Source organism: Phascolarctos cinereus, unplaced genomic scaffold, assembly GCF_003287225.1.
Source record: "Phascolarctos cinereus isolate Bilbo 61053 unplaced genomic scaffold, phaCin_HiC Scaffold_726;HRSCAF=1367, whole genome shotgun sequence".
NCBI lineage: Eukaryota > Metazoa > Chordata > Mammalia > Diprotodontia > Phascolarctidae > Phascolarctos > Phascolarctos cinereus.
The window spans coordinates 417,394,129-417,408,184 of NW_027556098.1; the positions used below are offsets into that span (position 1 = coordinate 417,394,129).

General features: G+C 39.3%; 1 pseudogene; it reads left to right on the plus strand.

The window, feature by feature from the left end:
* Positions 1 to 437: 437 nt before the first annotated feature.
* The window catches only part of LOC110219889 (vomeronasal type-2 receptor 26-like), a 32,266-nt pseudogene continuing 18,647 nt past the window's right edge, over positions 438 to 14,056 (plus strand).

Consider the following 14,056-nt stretch of genomic DNA (forward strand, 5'->3'; position numbering starts at 1 on the left):
ACTTTTCCATTTGCATTTTTCTCTTGGTGACAGGGATACAGGTGTAGTGTTTCCAGGCAGGAATGATGCTTACTGAACAAGGTCTGCCTCCCTGGAGGTAGGAGGAGGACCTAGGGGATAAAGGGAGGAGGAGACCAGGCCCTTGTTCATCCTGAATAACAAGGACCCTTACAGTGATAATTAAGTGTCACAGAAACTTTATAGCACTACCTTTTAATCCAACACTGCCTTTGTTCTGGACAAGGGCTGGACTCACGTTGTGTTGTGTTTTCTCAGATATCAGAAGCAAAGCAGAATCTGGGAATCATTTAAGGGAGGAGATCTTTGTGGGAGGGCTTTCTCATTGGAATGTACCTGCAATTACTCTCACTTTTAACCTTGTTTGTCAGCTCCATAAAGACTAAGAGTTCTGGGGGTGTTCAAGACATCTTGTCCTGATGCTCACTCCAATTTTCCTGTTACTAATCATTGAGCTGCCCTTTTCTGTGTCCAGAACAGAAAAGCTCCTCTGCTTCCCACGAGGAGTCCTCATGTCTCACAAGATGGGGACCTGATCATTGGGGGATTTTTCTCCCTATATTCTCTTGAAGTAAACAGTTTCACAGGATCTTAACATCCTCACAAGGCCTTCCATGCTTATCAGTAAGTGTGTCCATGGTATCATCTCTGGAAGGGTGGGCTTGCTCCTTGATGATTGTGAAAGGGGCGAATTGGAAAGGCAGCCAAGTATCCCCATGGACTCCAAACCAGCCCCTAGGTTGCCCTTAAATGGAAATAAAAGAAAATCATACCATTTTCTACTCTGGGGTATGGGAAAGAGGTAGCAAAATACAGTGGATGACCATATTGATAATAAATCCATACCATCCCTGCCATCTTGTCTCCTACTAAGGCTGTCCCAAAGGTGAATTGACATTGTACTTTAGTTCAATTACAAAAAGCAATTATTTTATCTACTTGTGCAATATTCCATAGAACAATGGATATAAGAGTATAATAGCAAGATAGCAACTTGTCCCAGTGTCATTTAGATCTGAATTCCATTGAAAACTGAGAACAAGATGGCAACAACAGTGGTAATTTTTTGAAGAGAGGCAATGTGGTGTAGTGAATAGAGAGGCAACCTCTGAGTCAGGAAGACTAGAGTTCAAGGGCTGCTTGTGATACTAGTCGACTGAAGGATACTGGATAAATCACTAATTCCATTTCTATCTCCCCAGTATCTCTATTCTTTAAATAATAATTCTTTAAAGCATTATGCTGTGAAACTGCTTCCAATCTGCATTAATAAGGGTGATTTCATCACTTGAAATTTTCAGGTCTGGATAAAATAATAAAATAATATATTAACACTTTAGTATTTGCTAAGCACTTTACATCTATTTTCTTGTTTGATCTTCTAATCTTGTGAAGTCAGTGCTATTATTATTGACATGTTATATATCAATCATTCAGTTGATCAACAAGGATTTTTTATGCACCTAATTTATTTCAGGCATTTTATAGGTAAGTAAACTGAGGCTCTCAGGAATAGTGTTTCATTCAGGTCACAGAGTAAATGTAGGATTTGAACGCATATCTTACCAATTCCTTAATCGTTGCTCTATGGACGGTAGTCTGGCATTGAATCAAACGATCAATAAACTTTTATTAAGGGGCTGCTATGTGCCAGTCACTGGGATAAATGCTGGGGATACAAAAACAAATGAAGAGAGAATGGTGAGAATGAAGAATGTGTTTAGGAGTAGTAAGGAAGAAGAAAGGAAGCAAGATAGTGCAGTGGATAGAACACTGGGCCTGGAGTCAGGAAGACCTGAGTTCAAATCCAGCCTCAAACACTTGCTGGCTGTGCAGCCCTTGGTGAGTCATTTAACCCTGTTTACCTAACTTTTCTTATCTGTAAAATGATCTGGAGAAGGAAATGGCAAATCACTCCAGTGTCTTTACCAAGAAAATCCCAAATAAGATCACAGAGTCATATGTGACTGAAATGACTGAACAAAGGGAGAGGGGAACATGTAATATCAAGAGAGTTTATGAATTTGGAAGTAGAATTTAGTGAGGAGCCTAAGTGCTATGACCTACTAGCAGGGCTAGATGAATGTTTAAGGGGAATGGAGTTCCAATTCGGACGTACTAATCCAACAGCAAGAATTCTTGAGTCTCTTTCTCTTTGGCTAATAATCTGCTATAAAATATCTGTTCATTCATCTCTTTTTTGGTGAGGCAATTGGGATTAAGTGATTTGCCCAGGAGTCACACAGCTGGTAAGTGTTATGTGTCTGAGGCCAGATTTGAACTCAGATCCTCCTGACTCCAAGGCTGGAGCTCTATCCACTGTGCCATCTTGCTGCATGACACCCCCCCATTTCTTTAAGTGAAACTATTCCACGTCACTACTGATCTCTTTATCATCTTTAATTAGTCAGCAATTTCATCTACATAGGGAATTCTTTATGAGGAAACTCCCTCTACTGATGCAGATAGGCACCTACTCTTCAATTTATGATCTTAGAGTTTCTTGGGGCACTAAGAAATTAAGTGACTTGCCCAGGGTCACTCAGTCATATGTTTCAGAGATCAGATTTAAACTTACGTTGTTTTTTTTTTAACCTTTGACACCAGCTTTCTATCCATTATGCCATAGTTGCTTTTATCATCAAATACAGTGACTTTTTAATCAATCCTAATCCTTCCTCACCCTCTCTGCAATGTTTAAACCTGTTATATTTGAACTAACCTCCTTCTGACAACCTCACTATACTTACTAACAGTGAGTTGCAACATCCCAATTATATTTTTACTCCCTGAATATTTCTTCTCTATCTCTATTTGTGGGGAGTTTCTCCCCTCATGCTCCTAAGTGTGGATATTCTTGAAGGGATTGGTTTTTTACACTTCCCTCTGGGTTATGTATATTTTTTTCTCTGTAATATCATCCTGTCTCACAACCTTATCCATCACCCTATCTCAGCAGCTCCCATGTTTCAATCTCTAGCTTCAATTGATATTTTGAGATCCAGTTAAGTAATTCCTGAAATATTTGCATTTGAATTTTCAAACAGCAAGCTCAGTATATAAGAAAACAGATAAAAATGATCTTTCCTCTAAAGTAACTCCTCACTTATATTTCTCCATGACTGTTAATGACAGTACAAGTTTCTTTGGCTTCAAACATTGAATCTTTGACTTATTCTTCTTCCCCACATCCTATATAAATCAGTAAACTCATAATTCATCTTCAATCAATTCTCTTTCAGTCTCACTGCCTCCTCCCTGGTTCAGGTTCTTAATCAACATGAATCCTAGAATTATTGCAACACCTTCCTAATTGGTCTCCTGCCAATATTATAAACTGTAGTCATCTTACTGTATGCTTTAGTGGATTAAGTTTTCTAGACTACAATATTGTAGCCCATAAAAATTGATGGCACCATACTTCCTACAGAATAAATCTGCATACCCTTAGCTGTCCAGGATCTGATCCTTACAACAAAATTGTACAATCTTGTGGACCACTACTATGTAACCCAGTCCTTATACTTCAGTAAAATTGAATTGCTTGTTGTGAATGTAAGCAGAAAGAGGGTCAGGACTTTCATCTGGTTCTTTGTTGTGATTTTTCATATGTTTAGGATTTTTTAAAAATCAGGAACTAGGAATAAATTCCCAGGACTTGAGCCAATGAGTTTAAGAAGGATAAAGTGTTAAGCCATACAAAATAAAATTCCATGCTTCAGGTTCTGGCAATTTATTGTGTCTAGTAAAACAATGACTTTCACATGTTCTTGTAGTTCAATTGAAAATTCTAGGATTATTTTCCAAATGTTATTTTTACTCTACTTAAAATGAATTCTTCCTCCCTTCCTTCTTTTCTCTTTCTTTCTTATCTTCCTTTCTTCCTTCTTTTCTCCCTCTTTCCCTCCCTTCCTCCCTCCCTGTCTTCCTTCCTACTTTTCCTCCTTCCTTCCTTCCTACATTCCTCCCTGCCTTTCTTCCACATCTCTTTCTACCTCCATTTCTTTTCTTTTCCTCTCTTCCCTCGCTCCCTTTCCTCCTTCCTTCCTTCTTTCCTTCTCCCTCCTGCTTTCCCTACCCTCCCTATCTCTCTCCTCCTTCCCTCCTTCTTTTCCTTCTTTCTTATTATTGCCCCTCCATCTCCATTTTATGATCCCATGATTTTTTATAAAACATTACACTGTTTACTCATAGGATAATAATAAACAGAATCATAGATTTAGAGCCAAATGGATACTATAGGCCATTTAGTCCAAACTCTTCATTTTCAAGATGAGGAACCTGAAGCTAACAGTAGTTCTGACTTGCCTGAGGTCAGAAAGGTAATAGGCAATAGGTGACAAAACCAGCATTTGAACTCTTGTCCAGTAACCATTGCAAAGCCAGTTTTCTTGCCATGGTACCACCACCATCTTTTACTGAACTAGCAGTGCACTACAACCCCCAGATTGTCTTAGAACTAACTGCTATATAGCCACAGCCATCTTCTCCTTGGGAAACATATTTTTGATCTCAGATATGAGACTTCTCACTTATATTCACTAAGGCATTCAGCATAGTGGGAGAAAATGGACAAGAGTCATACAGTATGTTTAGGCTTTGGAGGGAGCTTTTAAATTCACAATAATGGCAATTTCCTGACAATATCTACCCTTCATTACAGATGGATGCACAAAAATTACCAGCAAGTACTGGCTCTGAAGTTTTCTGTGGAGGAGATCAACGAGAAACCCACTCTGTTACCCAACATTACCCTGGGATATCACATCTACAATGCCTACCCTAGTGATGCAAGGACCATGGAGAGCTCCCTGATGTGGCTGTCAGGATCAAGCCACATAATACCCAATTACCGCTGTTCAAGGCAGGATAAATCTGTGGCTATCATTGGAGGAGCCATGTATTCATTGTCTGTCCAAATGGGGACCCTCTTTGAGCTCTACAGGTTTCCACAGGTGGGGATATTGAAATTGGGATCTGTAGTGTCTTTCAGAGGCTGCCGTCCATGAGTTTTCCACATATTATGCAGCTAGAAGGGAATTAAAGTCATCTATATTTTAGAACTAGAATTGACCTTAGAGATCACCTAAATCACCTTCATCATTTTATAGCTCAGAAAACTAAAGAAATGGGCAAGGTAATTTGCCTAAGCTCTTATAGACACAACGCAAGTCTCATTACTCCCAGCTGGCTGCTCTTTCTACTATGCTATCTTATTATTTTGCCGCTCAAACTCTAAGGTGATCCTGGCTATCAATAAATTAATCTTTTTAATTAAAAAAACCCCCAGATTTATGTAGATACTACTGGGTACTGCATGGGAATATGCAGATCATTTGGACACTGGCAAAAGAAACTATGCATTGAATGAAAGGGGAAGAGGAGGAAATGGGAAAGAGACATATCTTACACTCTTAAAAAATCCATACATAAAATATTTTAGATTTACTTTCCACTCCCTTGTGATAGTAACATTAATTGATGCACTGAAAATCAAATATGTGAAGCTATTAGGATGACTTTGCCATATCTGTCACTGCTTTGGTATTGAGTCAAATGAATAATTCATCTACATTTTGCTATTGAGCATTACATAGAACAGCTTTCCGGGTGGTATAGAATGATATACAAAGTCACCTCTGCCCATAAAAAATTGGTGTTTATCTTTTTGTGACCTTGAATGCTTCTCAAACTTAGAGAGATCCGGGAAGTCATTTAAGAGGTAAGAAGATAAGTTTGTGGATAACTTCCATCCATTTCAGAAAGAGGTCTCTAAATTGTCAGGTTGAGATCTGCACATCTTCTTAAGCCTTGCAGTACATACGCTGTCAGACATCATCATTATCATCATCATCATCATCATCATCTATCACTTTAAGTTTTGCAAAGTGCTTTGGATACATTTTCTCATTTGACATAGACATACTCTGTAGGCCTTTCCCAGACTTTGTTGAACTGAACTTCCAAGAGTCCTACTCAGAAACATATGACGTTCACGGAATTTAGATCTGGAAGGGACATTAGAATATGTATATGCTTTGTTTCTATTTATTTGCATAAATACTATTTACCCTCTCTATCAAGCTTTCTACAGAATCTAGGTTTTTTGAGGTCAGGAGGTTTCAGTGTGTGTGTGTGTGTGTGTGTGTGTGTGTGTGTGTGTGTGTGTGTATGTGACTAGGCATTTCACTTGCCCTGTTGTTCAGTCATATCTGATTTTGTGACCTCATATAGGCTTTTCTTGGAAAATATACTGTCATTGTTTGTCATTTCCTTCTCTAATGGATTCAGCAAACAGAGGGTAAGTGACTTGCCCACGTTCACAAAGCTAAGGATATCAGATTTGAACTCAGGTCTTCCTGACTCCAGACCCAGAGCTCTATGCACTGAACCACTTAGTTGCCTGCAGGCATCTCACTTAGCAGGCACTTAATAAATGTTTGTTGAACTGAATTCCTAGTATCCATTTTGATCCATGCTTCCCCATCTGAAGACCATGTTACTTGTCAGGGAAAATAAAGAGTTGGGCAGATTCCTTTTCTCTGCATCCATCATCATCATTCTGTTCAGAATCACCAAACCTCAGAGTTAAATGGAGCCTATGAGGGCACTTAACCCAACCCATATATGAACAAGAATTGTTTTATGTGTGGCACACCTGAAAACTCTTCCTTGTGGATTTTCAAAAAAGATCTCCAGGAATAGGAAACCTATTGCCTCCTGAGGAAGCTCATTAGAAAGAGCCTTTATCTTTTTGGAATTTTTTCCTCTTTAGCTAAAGCCTACATTTCCCCTTGAAATTTCCACCCCTTGCTCCTGTTTCTGCACTCTAAGGCTAAGTAGAACATATTTAGTCCTCCCTTCCATAAGACAGTCCAAGTATTTGAGGACACCTAGACTATTCCACCTAAATTATTCTTTCCCTGGGCTGGACTTTCATTATTATTTTAAAAGATTCTCATATGGCATGAACTTGATATCCATCACTAATGTGGATGCCCTCCAATATCAATGTCCTTCCTAAAATGTGACATCAGTAAATGAATGTTATACTCCCAATATGATCTGAGTAGAGTACAGAGGTGACTATTATGTCCTTATTCCAGAAAGCTCTGCCTCTCTTAATATAGACCAGCACAAGCTCATATTAAGCTTGTAGTCCATTAAAACGCCAAGATCATCATTTAAATGAAGCATTATGTAGCCATTTCTCACCTATCTTGTCTTGTTGAATGTACTTTAATACAAATGCAAGACCTTAGATTTCCCCCATTATACTTTATCTTATTAGATCTAGCCCAAGATAAGTCAGTCAAGACCTTATCATATCCTGACTGTTATCAATCGTGTAAGATACCCTTCCCAAATTTTGTGTTTTCTAAATTCGATTGGCATATTGGTGATGTTTTTTTCAGTTCATTGTTTTTCTTTTTTATGATAAGGATAAATGGTACAGAGCTGGGAACAGATTTCTGGGACACTCACTTGGCAATATCCTCTCAAAGCAACATTAAATCATCAGTGACTACTCTTCCAGTCTAGTCATTCAGTCGTTTTGAATTCACCTAAGTGAATTATCATTTAAAAATATTTTTCTTTGCTAGTTTAAGCTCATTCTGACCTTTATCACTCCTTGTGGTATTCTTATGTGACAGGGCCATACTTTTGTATTTCTCTTTAACTATTTGCCCTTGCTTCTATTTTGTTTATGAGCCAATGAATCAGCCAGTACGTATTAAGCACTTGCTTCCTGGAACATTAGGCTAGTTGCAGGGTGAGGGCAGTGGGAATGTAAATAGACAGAATGAAACAATCAGGAGGCAGCTAGGTGTTGCAGTGGACAGAGCACTGGCCCTGGAGTCAGGAGGACCTGAATTCAAATCCGGCCTCAGACACTTAACACTTACTAACTGTGTGACCTTGGGCAAGTCACTTAATCCCATTGCCTAGCCAAGAAAAAAAAAGAAAGAAAAGAAACAATCAGCCCTTGAGGAGCTTGCATCCCCCCATAACTGACAACAAATGAATATCATATATAGAGAATGAATAAAAAGAGAATTAGCACGAAGTTGTCAAATACAAGATAGTTTGAGAGGGAGGGCACTAGCAGTTAGAAGGGATGGATTAGGAAAGATTTCATATAGAAGGTTTTACTTAAACTATGTGTGGAAGAAAAAGAGGGTTTGTCTAAGGCAGAAGGGAGGAGGTAATACATTGCAGGCATGGGAGAGGTCCAGTGGAAAGGCAGAGATATGGGTAATATAGTGTTGTGTGAGCAAAAGAGAGAAAAGGGAAGTTTGGCTAGATTGCAGAAGGTGAGAGGAGGAGTCATGAAGGAGGAGTCTAGAAAAATAGGTTGGTGCAGGTTTTGAAGGGCTTTAAATGCTAAACAGAAGGGTTTATCCTGAGGCCAATAGGGAAACATTGGATTTGATTGTATAGAGAATAGATATGATCATATCTGTCACTTTGGCAACAGTGCACAGACTTGCAAAGGGGAGAACATGAAGGGCTGGTGTAATGCTTTAGGTCAGGGGTGGGGAACCTCAAGGCCATATGTGGCCTTTTAGGTCCTCAGGTGTGGCCTTTTGACAGAGTCCAAGTTTTACAGAACAAATCCTGTTATTAAGGGGATTTGTTCTGTGAAGTTTGGATTTGGTCAAAGGGTCCTGCTTGAGGACCTAGAGGGCCATGTGTGGCCCCGAGGGTGCAGGTTCCCTACCCCTGATCTAGGTGAAAGGTGATGAGGTCCTTAAATAAAGTGGTAGCTGTATGAATAGAGAGTGTATGAATAGAGAGAAGGGGTAGAATTGACAGATGTGAAAGTAGAAATAGTAAGATTTGGCCACTGTTCGAATATGTAAGTTTGTACATAACATTTTTTTCCCCTTCCTCAGCGGTTAGAGACAGATGATGGCACTATGGAGAGGGCTGGGCCTCAAGTCAGGAAGACTGTAGTTCAAATCTAGCCTCAGCTACTTACTAGATGTATGATCCTGGGCAAATCACTTAACCTCTGTTGCCTCAGTTTCCTCAACTGTAAAATGGGGATAACAATAGCACCTACTTTGCTGGGTTCTTGTGAGAATGAAATGAGCTATCTGTGAAAAGTCCTTAGAACAGTGTCTGGTGCCTTGTAGACACTGTATAAATGCTTATTCCCTTTCCCTCATCAGTGGAATTGTCTGTCTTTGTGTCATCAAAATTTTATTCTTTAGAGATCCTTCCTGGTCTGATTTCTCCTACAGAATTTTATGCCACAGATTTGAATCTAGCCTGTTTCTAAAGTCTTTGTCATCTACCATTCCCAAATCTAACGTGTAGGTCAAATTATCCCCAGCATTTATTTTCTATCAAATTTTATATTTTATCAAAAATTCCCAGATGAAACGGACCTTTCCTTCCAGGGTTACCATCGTTTGCACCACAGCGAACAGCTCTTCATGGGTTAAAATCATATCCAGAATAAGATCATGGGTTTAGAACTGCAAGGGACTTCACAAACCATCGCATTTTCACAAATGAGGAAGCAGTGGCCTGGCAAGATTAAGTGACCACATAGCTAGTAAGCACAGAAGATTGCCACGCACAGGACTTTTCCTGGAAGAGAGTAAAGTTAACATCTTGGAAGGTTAAGACATTATTGACCTGTCTACTTTCAGCAGAGAGAAGGTACTAGCAGGTCTCAAGGTAATTGTGCAAGCTTATAATTTGTTCTCTGAGCTCTATCTCTCTCTTCTCTTCATTTACAAGTGGTTTGTATTATGCCTAGGTGACAATACCACTTCTGTTTCTGCCCCTTACTGATGTCTGCCAAGTACTCTCCACCATGCTTCTCCATGGTATCATTGGTTTGCTTTGTAATCCCTTGTATTTGACTTTTAGGAATGTAACCCCTGTCCTAAGGCCCATTGGTATGGGACTCTCTCCTTATTGGTAGAAATGAAGGCCTTGCCCAGGGTAAATGGTGAGGAAGAGTTGCTGAGAGTGGAGGAGCTTCAGTTTTCAGCCAGTCCCCCTTTGGGGACTGTTCAAACTGGAATTCTTTGGAACCCTCCAAGAGAGAATTCCCTTTTGAGTTTCCTTTGAGGACTAAGTGAAAATCTTCATTGGGTGTCAAGTCAGCTTCCAGCTTCGAGAGAGAAAATGTAAAAGGACAGCCCCACTACAGGTTTTTGAAGGAAAAAACCCTGAGAAGGCATGAGAGGAGCAAGCAGTCTTCATCAAATGCCTATCCACAGCTTGGTACTTTGGAGACTTATTTGCTATTCACTGTGTGTGTTCATCGTGAAACTGGTATCAGGTGGGAAAAGGGTCAGGCTCAGGCTCAGGCTTGGGGTCCAGCCTCCTTCCCAAAGTGACAAGGTGATCAAAAGTTATATGGAACCTGATCATATCCCCTACATTAATAATATTTAAGGGAGCAGATAGATATACTTCTAATCTGGTATGCCTTCTCCCTGAGGAAAGCAGAGTGGTGGCCTCTGGGCCCAGCCTCATGCTTCCCCTATTGGCTGAAATGGAAGTCTCCCTTGGAGAAAGATGGAAGAAGATTAGAAATGTCTATACTGCCCCAACTTTGAGCCACACAAGGACAGTGTCCTCCTTTCCGCAAGTGGAGTCTTACCAATACACATAGGACGCACTTCCCACTCCAACTGCTACATGCATTTAAAAACATTATTATGAGAAGGGGTCTGTGAGCTTTGCCATACAATCAAATAGGTCTATGACATGCAAAAATGTTAAGGATGCCTGCTATATTTGATATAAAAGGTAAGAATCTCTGGTATTTTGCCTGAAATATAGATAGAGAGGAAGGGAGGAAGGGAGGGAGAGAGAGAGAGAGAGAGGTACAGACAGAGATAAGGAGACAGACAGACAGACACACACACACACACACACAGAGGAAGTTTTCTCCCTTCATTTTCAGTTTAAATCCTTTTTGATTATACTGGCAAGGCTCTAAACAAACTTATTAGCTCTTATTAACTGTTGTTCATTCCTCAGAAGGAGAATATCATAATTGTATTTAAATCGTGATCCCCAATCCACATAATATTCTCAAACACCATCTCCTAAACATTCTGTTTTCTTCTCAGGTCTACCTTTATCTTCTAAATTATTTGCCTTGGATGGACTGTAGTGACTATACCACCACTTATGCCCCTAATATTTTACTCTAATATCCCTAATATCTGTATGTCCTGCTCTTTAGCAATACTTTTTAGATTCTTTCTGGGAGTAGCTATCATTTGTGTGAATGAATCATCAGAAGTAGGTAGTACTGCAAATCTTGGAAATTTCTCCATCACGTTTTGGATACATACTGCCTAAAGATAGAGGACCACTCTATTATGAATATCATCAGGTCAATGGGCTCACCAGTCCTCACCAAACACTCTTACAAAGCTCTTCTTATTCTGGCCCTGGTGGATGAGTTCTCACCTGCTCATAGCTGTGGATCCACCTTAATGGTTCCTTGGAAGATATCTTATGTATGTGACTTTTTCAAACTCTATGTTGGTGAGTTCCTTATACTTCCACATCAGTTGCTTCCTGCCCAGCCTGTCTAGTTCCCTACTCTTCTGAATCAATCTTCTATTTATTCCCATTTCAAGTGGTCAGCATTCCTTCTTCCCTGTCTCTTCTGGGTGATGTTCTTCTGCTCTTCAGCTTCTTAACATTGGATTTCCCTTTGAATCTATGGGTTCTTTGGCCTCTGATTTCATATTGAAACCCTTTTTGGTCATTTTATTTGTTTTTTAAAGAAGTATTTCATACTTCTCAATAATCCTAAAACTGGGGGAGGTCCGTCGTTAGGCCTTTTTACCTTCTCTTCAGCTTATGCTTTGCCACTTGACCACAACAGGAATGCAAACATCTTTATCTGAGTCATGGTGGTGGTGGAATTCCCTCTACTCTGCATCTTGCTAAAAGTGATACCCTCCATCCTTATGGTTCAATTAAAAAAACATGTATTACAATTCTATTTGCTCTCATAACACTATTTGCTCTTTCATTTATAAAAAGAGTCACATTCATGCTCCCTCCTTATTTGCTGAATAAGAAAACAGTTTTACCCCAGAAAAGAATCTGAGGCAAAGAATTAACACACACACACACACACACACACACACACACACACACACACACACACACATGCACACACATGCACAATGAGGAGGTGTTCTGGTATTTGGGGGAAAAAGAAAGATGGTTGAGGTATGCTGTGTGAGAGATCACAGGAGAACTAGTCTCTAAACTGGTAGAAAAGTTATTTCCCAACAGTAGCTTCAATAGGGTCTTCTAGGTGTGACATATGACAGAATTTCCAACTACCCCTTTAATTGCCAGTATAATCTGAAATTTGTATATTTTTTTCTTTTTAAGGTTTATTTGTGAGTGATTATTTGAATTTTCCTGATATTACCCTCGCAGTATGTTCCTATGTTTCTACCTATTCAGATCAGCCATGGTCCATTTGATCCCATTCTGAATGACAGAGTCAAATTTCCTTCTCTCTATCAAATGGCTCCACTGGACTCCTTTCTCCATGTGGGTATAGTCCAGCTGCTGGTACATTTTGGCTGGAACTGGGTGGGGCTCATTGCCCCAGATGACATGAGTGGTGAAACATTCTTCTGGGATATGTGAACAGAGATGTCCAGAAACAATGTCTGTGTAGCCTTTACAGAGAAGATTCCTGTTAGTGAGAGACACCATGCAGAATCCCATATGACTTTCATGCCCAGGATCCTGCAATCATCAACCACAGTGATTGTCATTCATGGGGATTCAGATACACTAATGATCCTGAGACATTCACAGAATCCTGCCTTTCTATTATTGAAGGTGTGGGTTGTCACATCTCTCTGGGATGTTACAGTTAGACCCCATAATTTGGTTGCATACAGTTTTCATGGGGCTCTAATATTTTCACATCAGACAAGAGAAATTCCTGGATTCAAACATTTTCTCAGGATAATAAACCCTACTAAGTACCCTGGGGACACTTTCCTTAAGAGTTTCTGGCAATCAGTTTTTATGTGTACAGGTGATCCTACAGTAGTAGAAGGAGAGAAGTGTTCACCAAATATTTCCTTGGAGAATCTGCCTTTGCATCATTTTGACATGACCATGTCTGAATTGAGCTATACCATCTACAATGCTGTGTATGCAGTGGCCTGGGCACTTTATGAAATGTCCCTGAGGAGATCAGAAAAAGAATTTAAAAACAATGAAGAAAGTCATCTGGTACCTCGATTCTGGCAGGTAACATACTTTCATAATGAGCTATATTATCCCTTTAGATTCCCCTAGGGCTCAAGAGAGTGAGGTGTACCTATAGTTTTTCATTTCTTGGTTTTCTTATGTTTCATCTTGGAATCCTAAGAGATGTCTCCTAGAATTAAGGGTGAGCAGTAATAATGGTGAGTTGGCAAAACCTGTGGTATGGGGAAACTCAAGATCTTTTCTTCCTGAAAAAAAATTGTATCCTCTCTCAGGGTTTCAAATGTCTTTACATGTCCTGTTGCCTAGGAAGGAATTTTAAATTAGGAGAGTCAAATTTGTGGCCTTCCCAGTGCTGCCCAAAATAGACTAAAATGTGAATGGGAAACATTTAACAAGAGAGATAAAACTACAGAAAAAGTAAATAACATTTCATTTAAAAATATATCAATGTGCAGCCTGCAGGGATCTATATGTATGAATTTGTGATCCCCAGTTCTATTTGAGTTTGACACCACTAATATAGATCCATTATAGGTTTAATTTGTTAAGAAATTTTCCCTTATGGAAAAATTGAAAAACAAAAGTAGGAATGAAGACAGAATAATATCTCCCAAACTCAAATTATGCTATGAAACAGTCATTATCAAAATTATTTGGTACTGGTGTAAAAATTTTTTAAAAAATAGATCATTGTAACAGGGTAAGTTAACAAAGAATTTAAAACAACTGGGAACATTAGAAAGTAATTTGACCAAAATTGGACCTTGACCAATGCCATACACCATGTGCCAATAATGAAAAA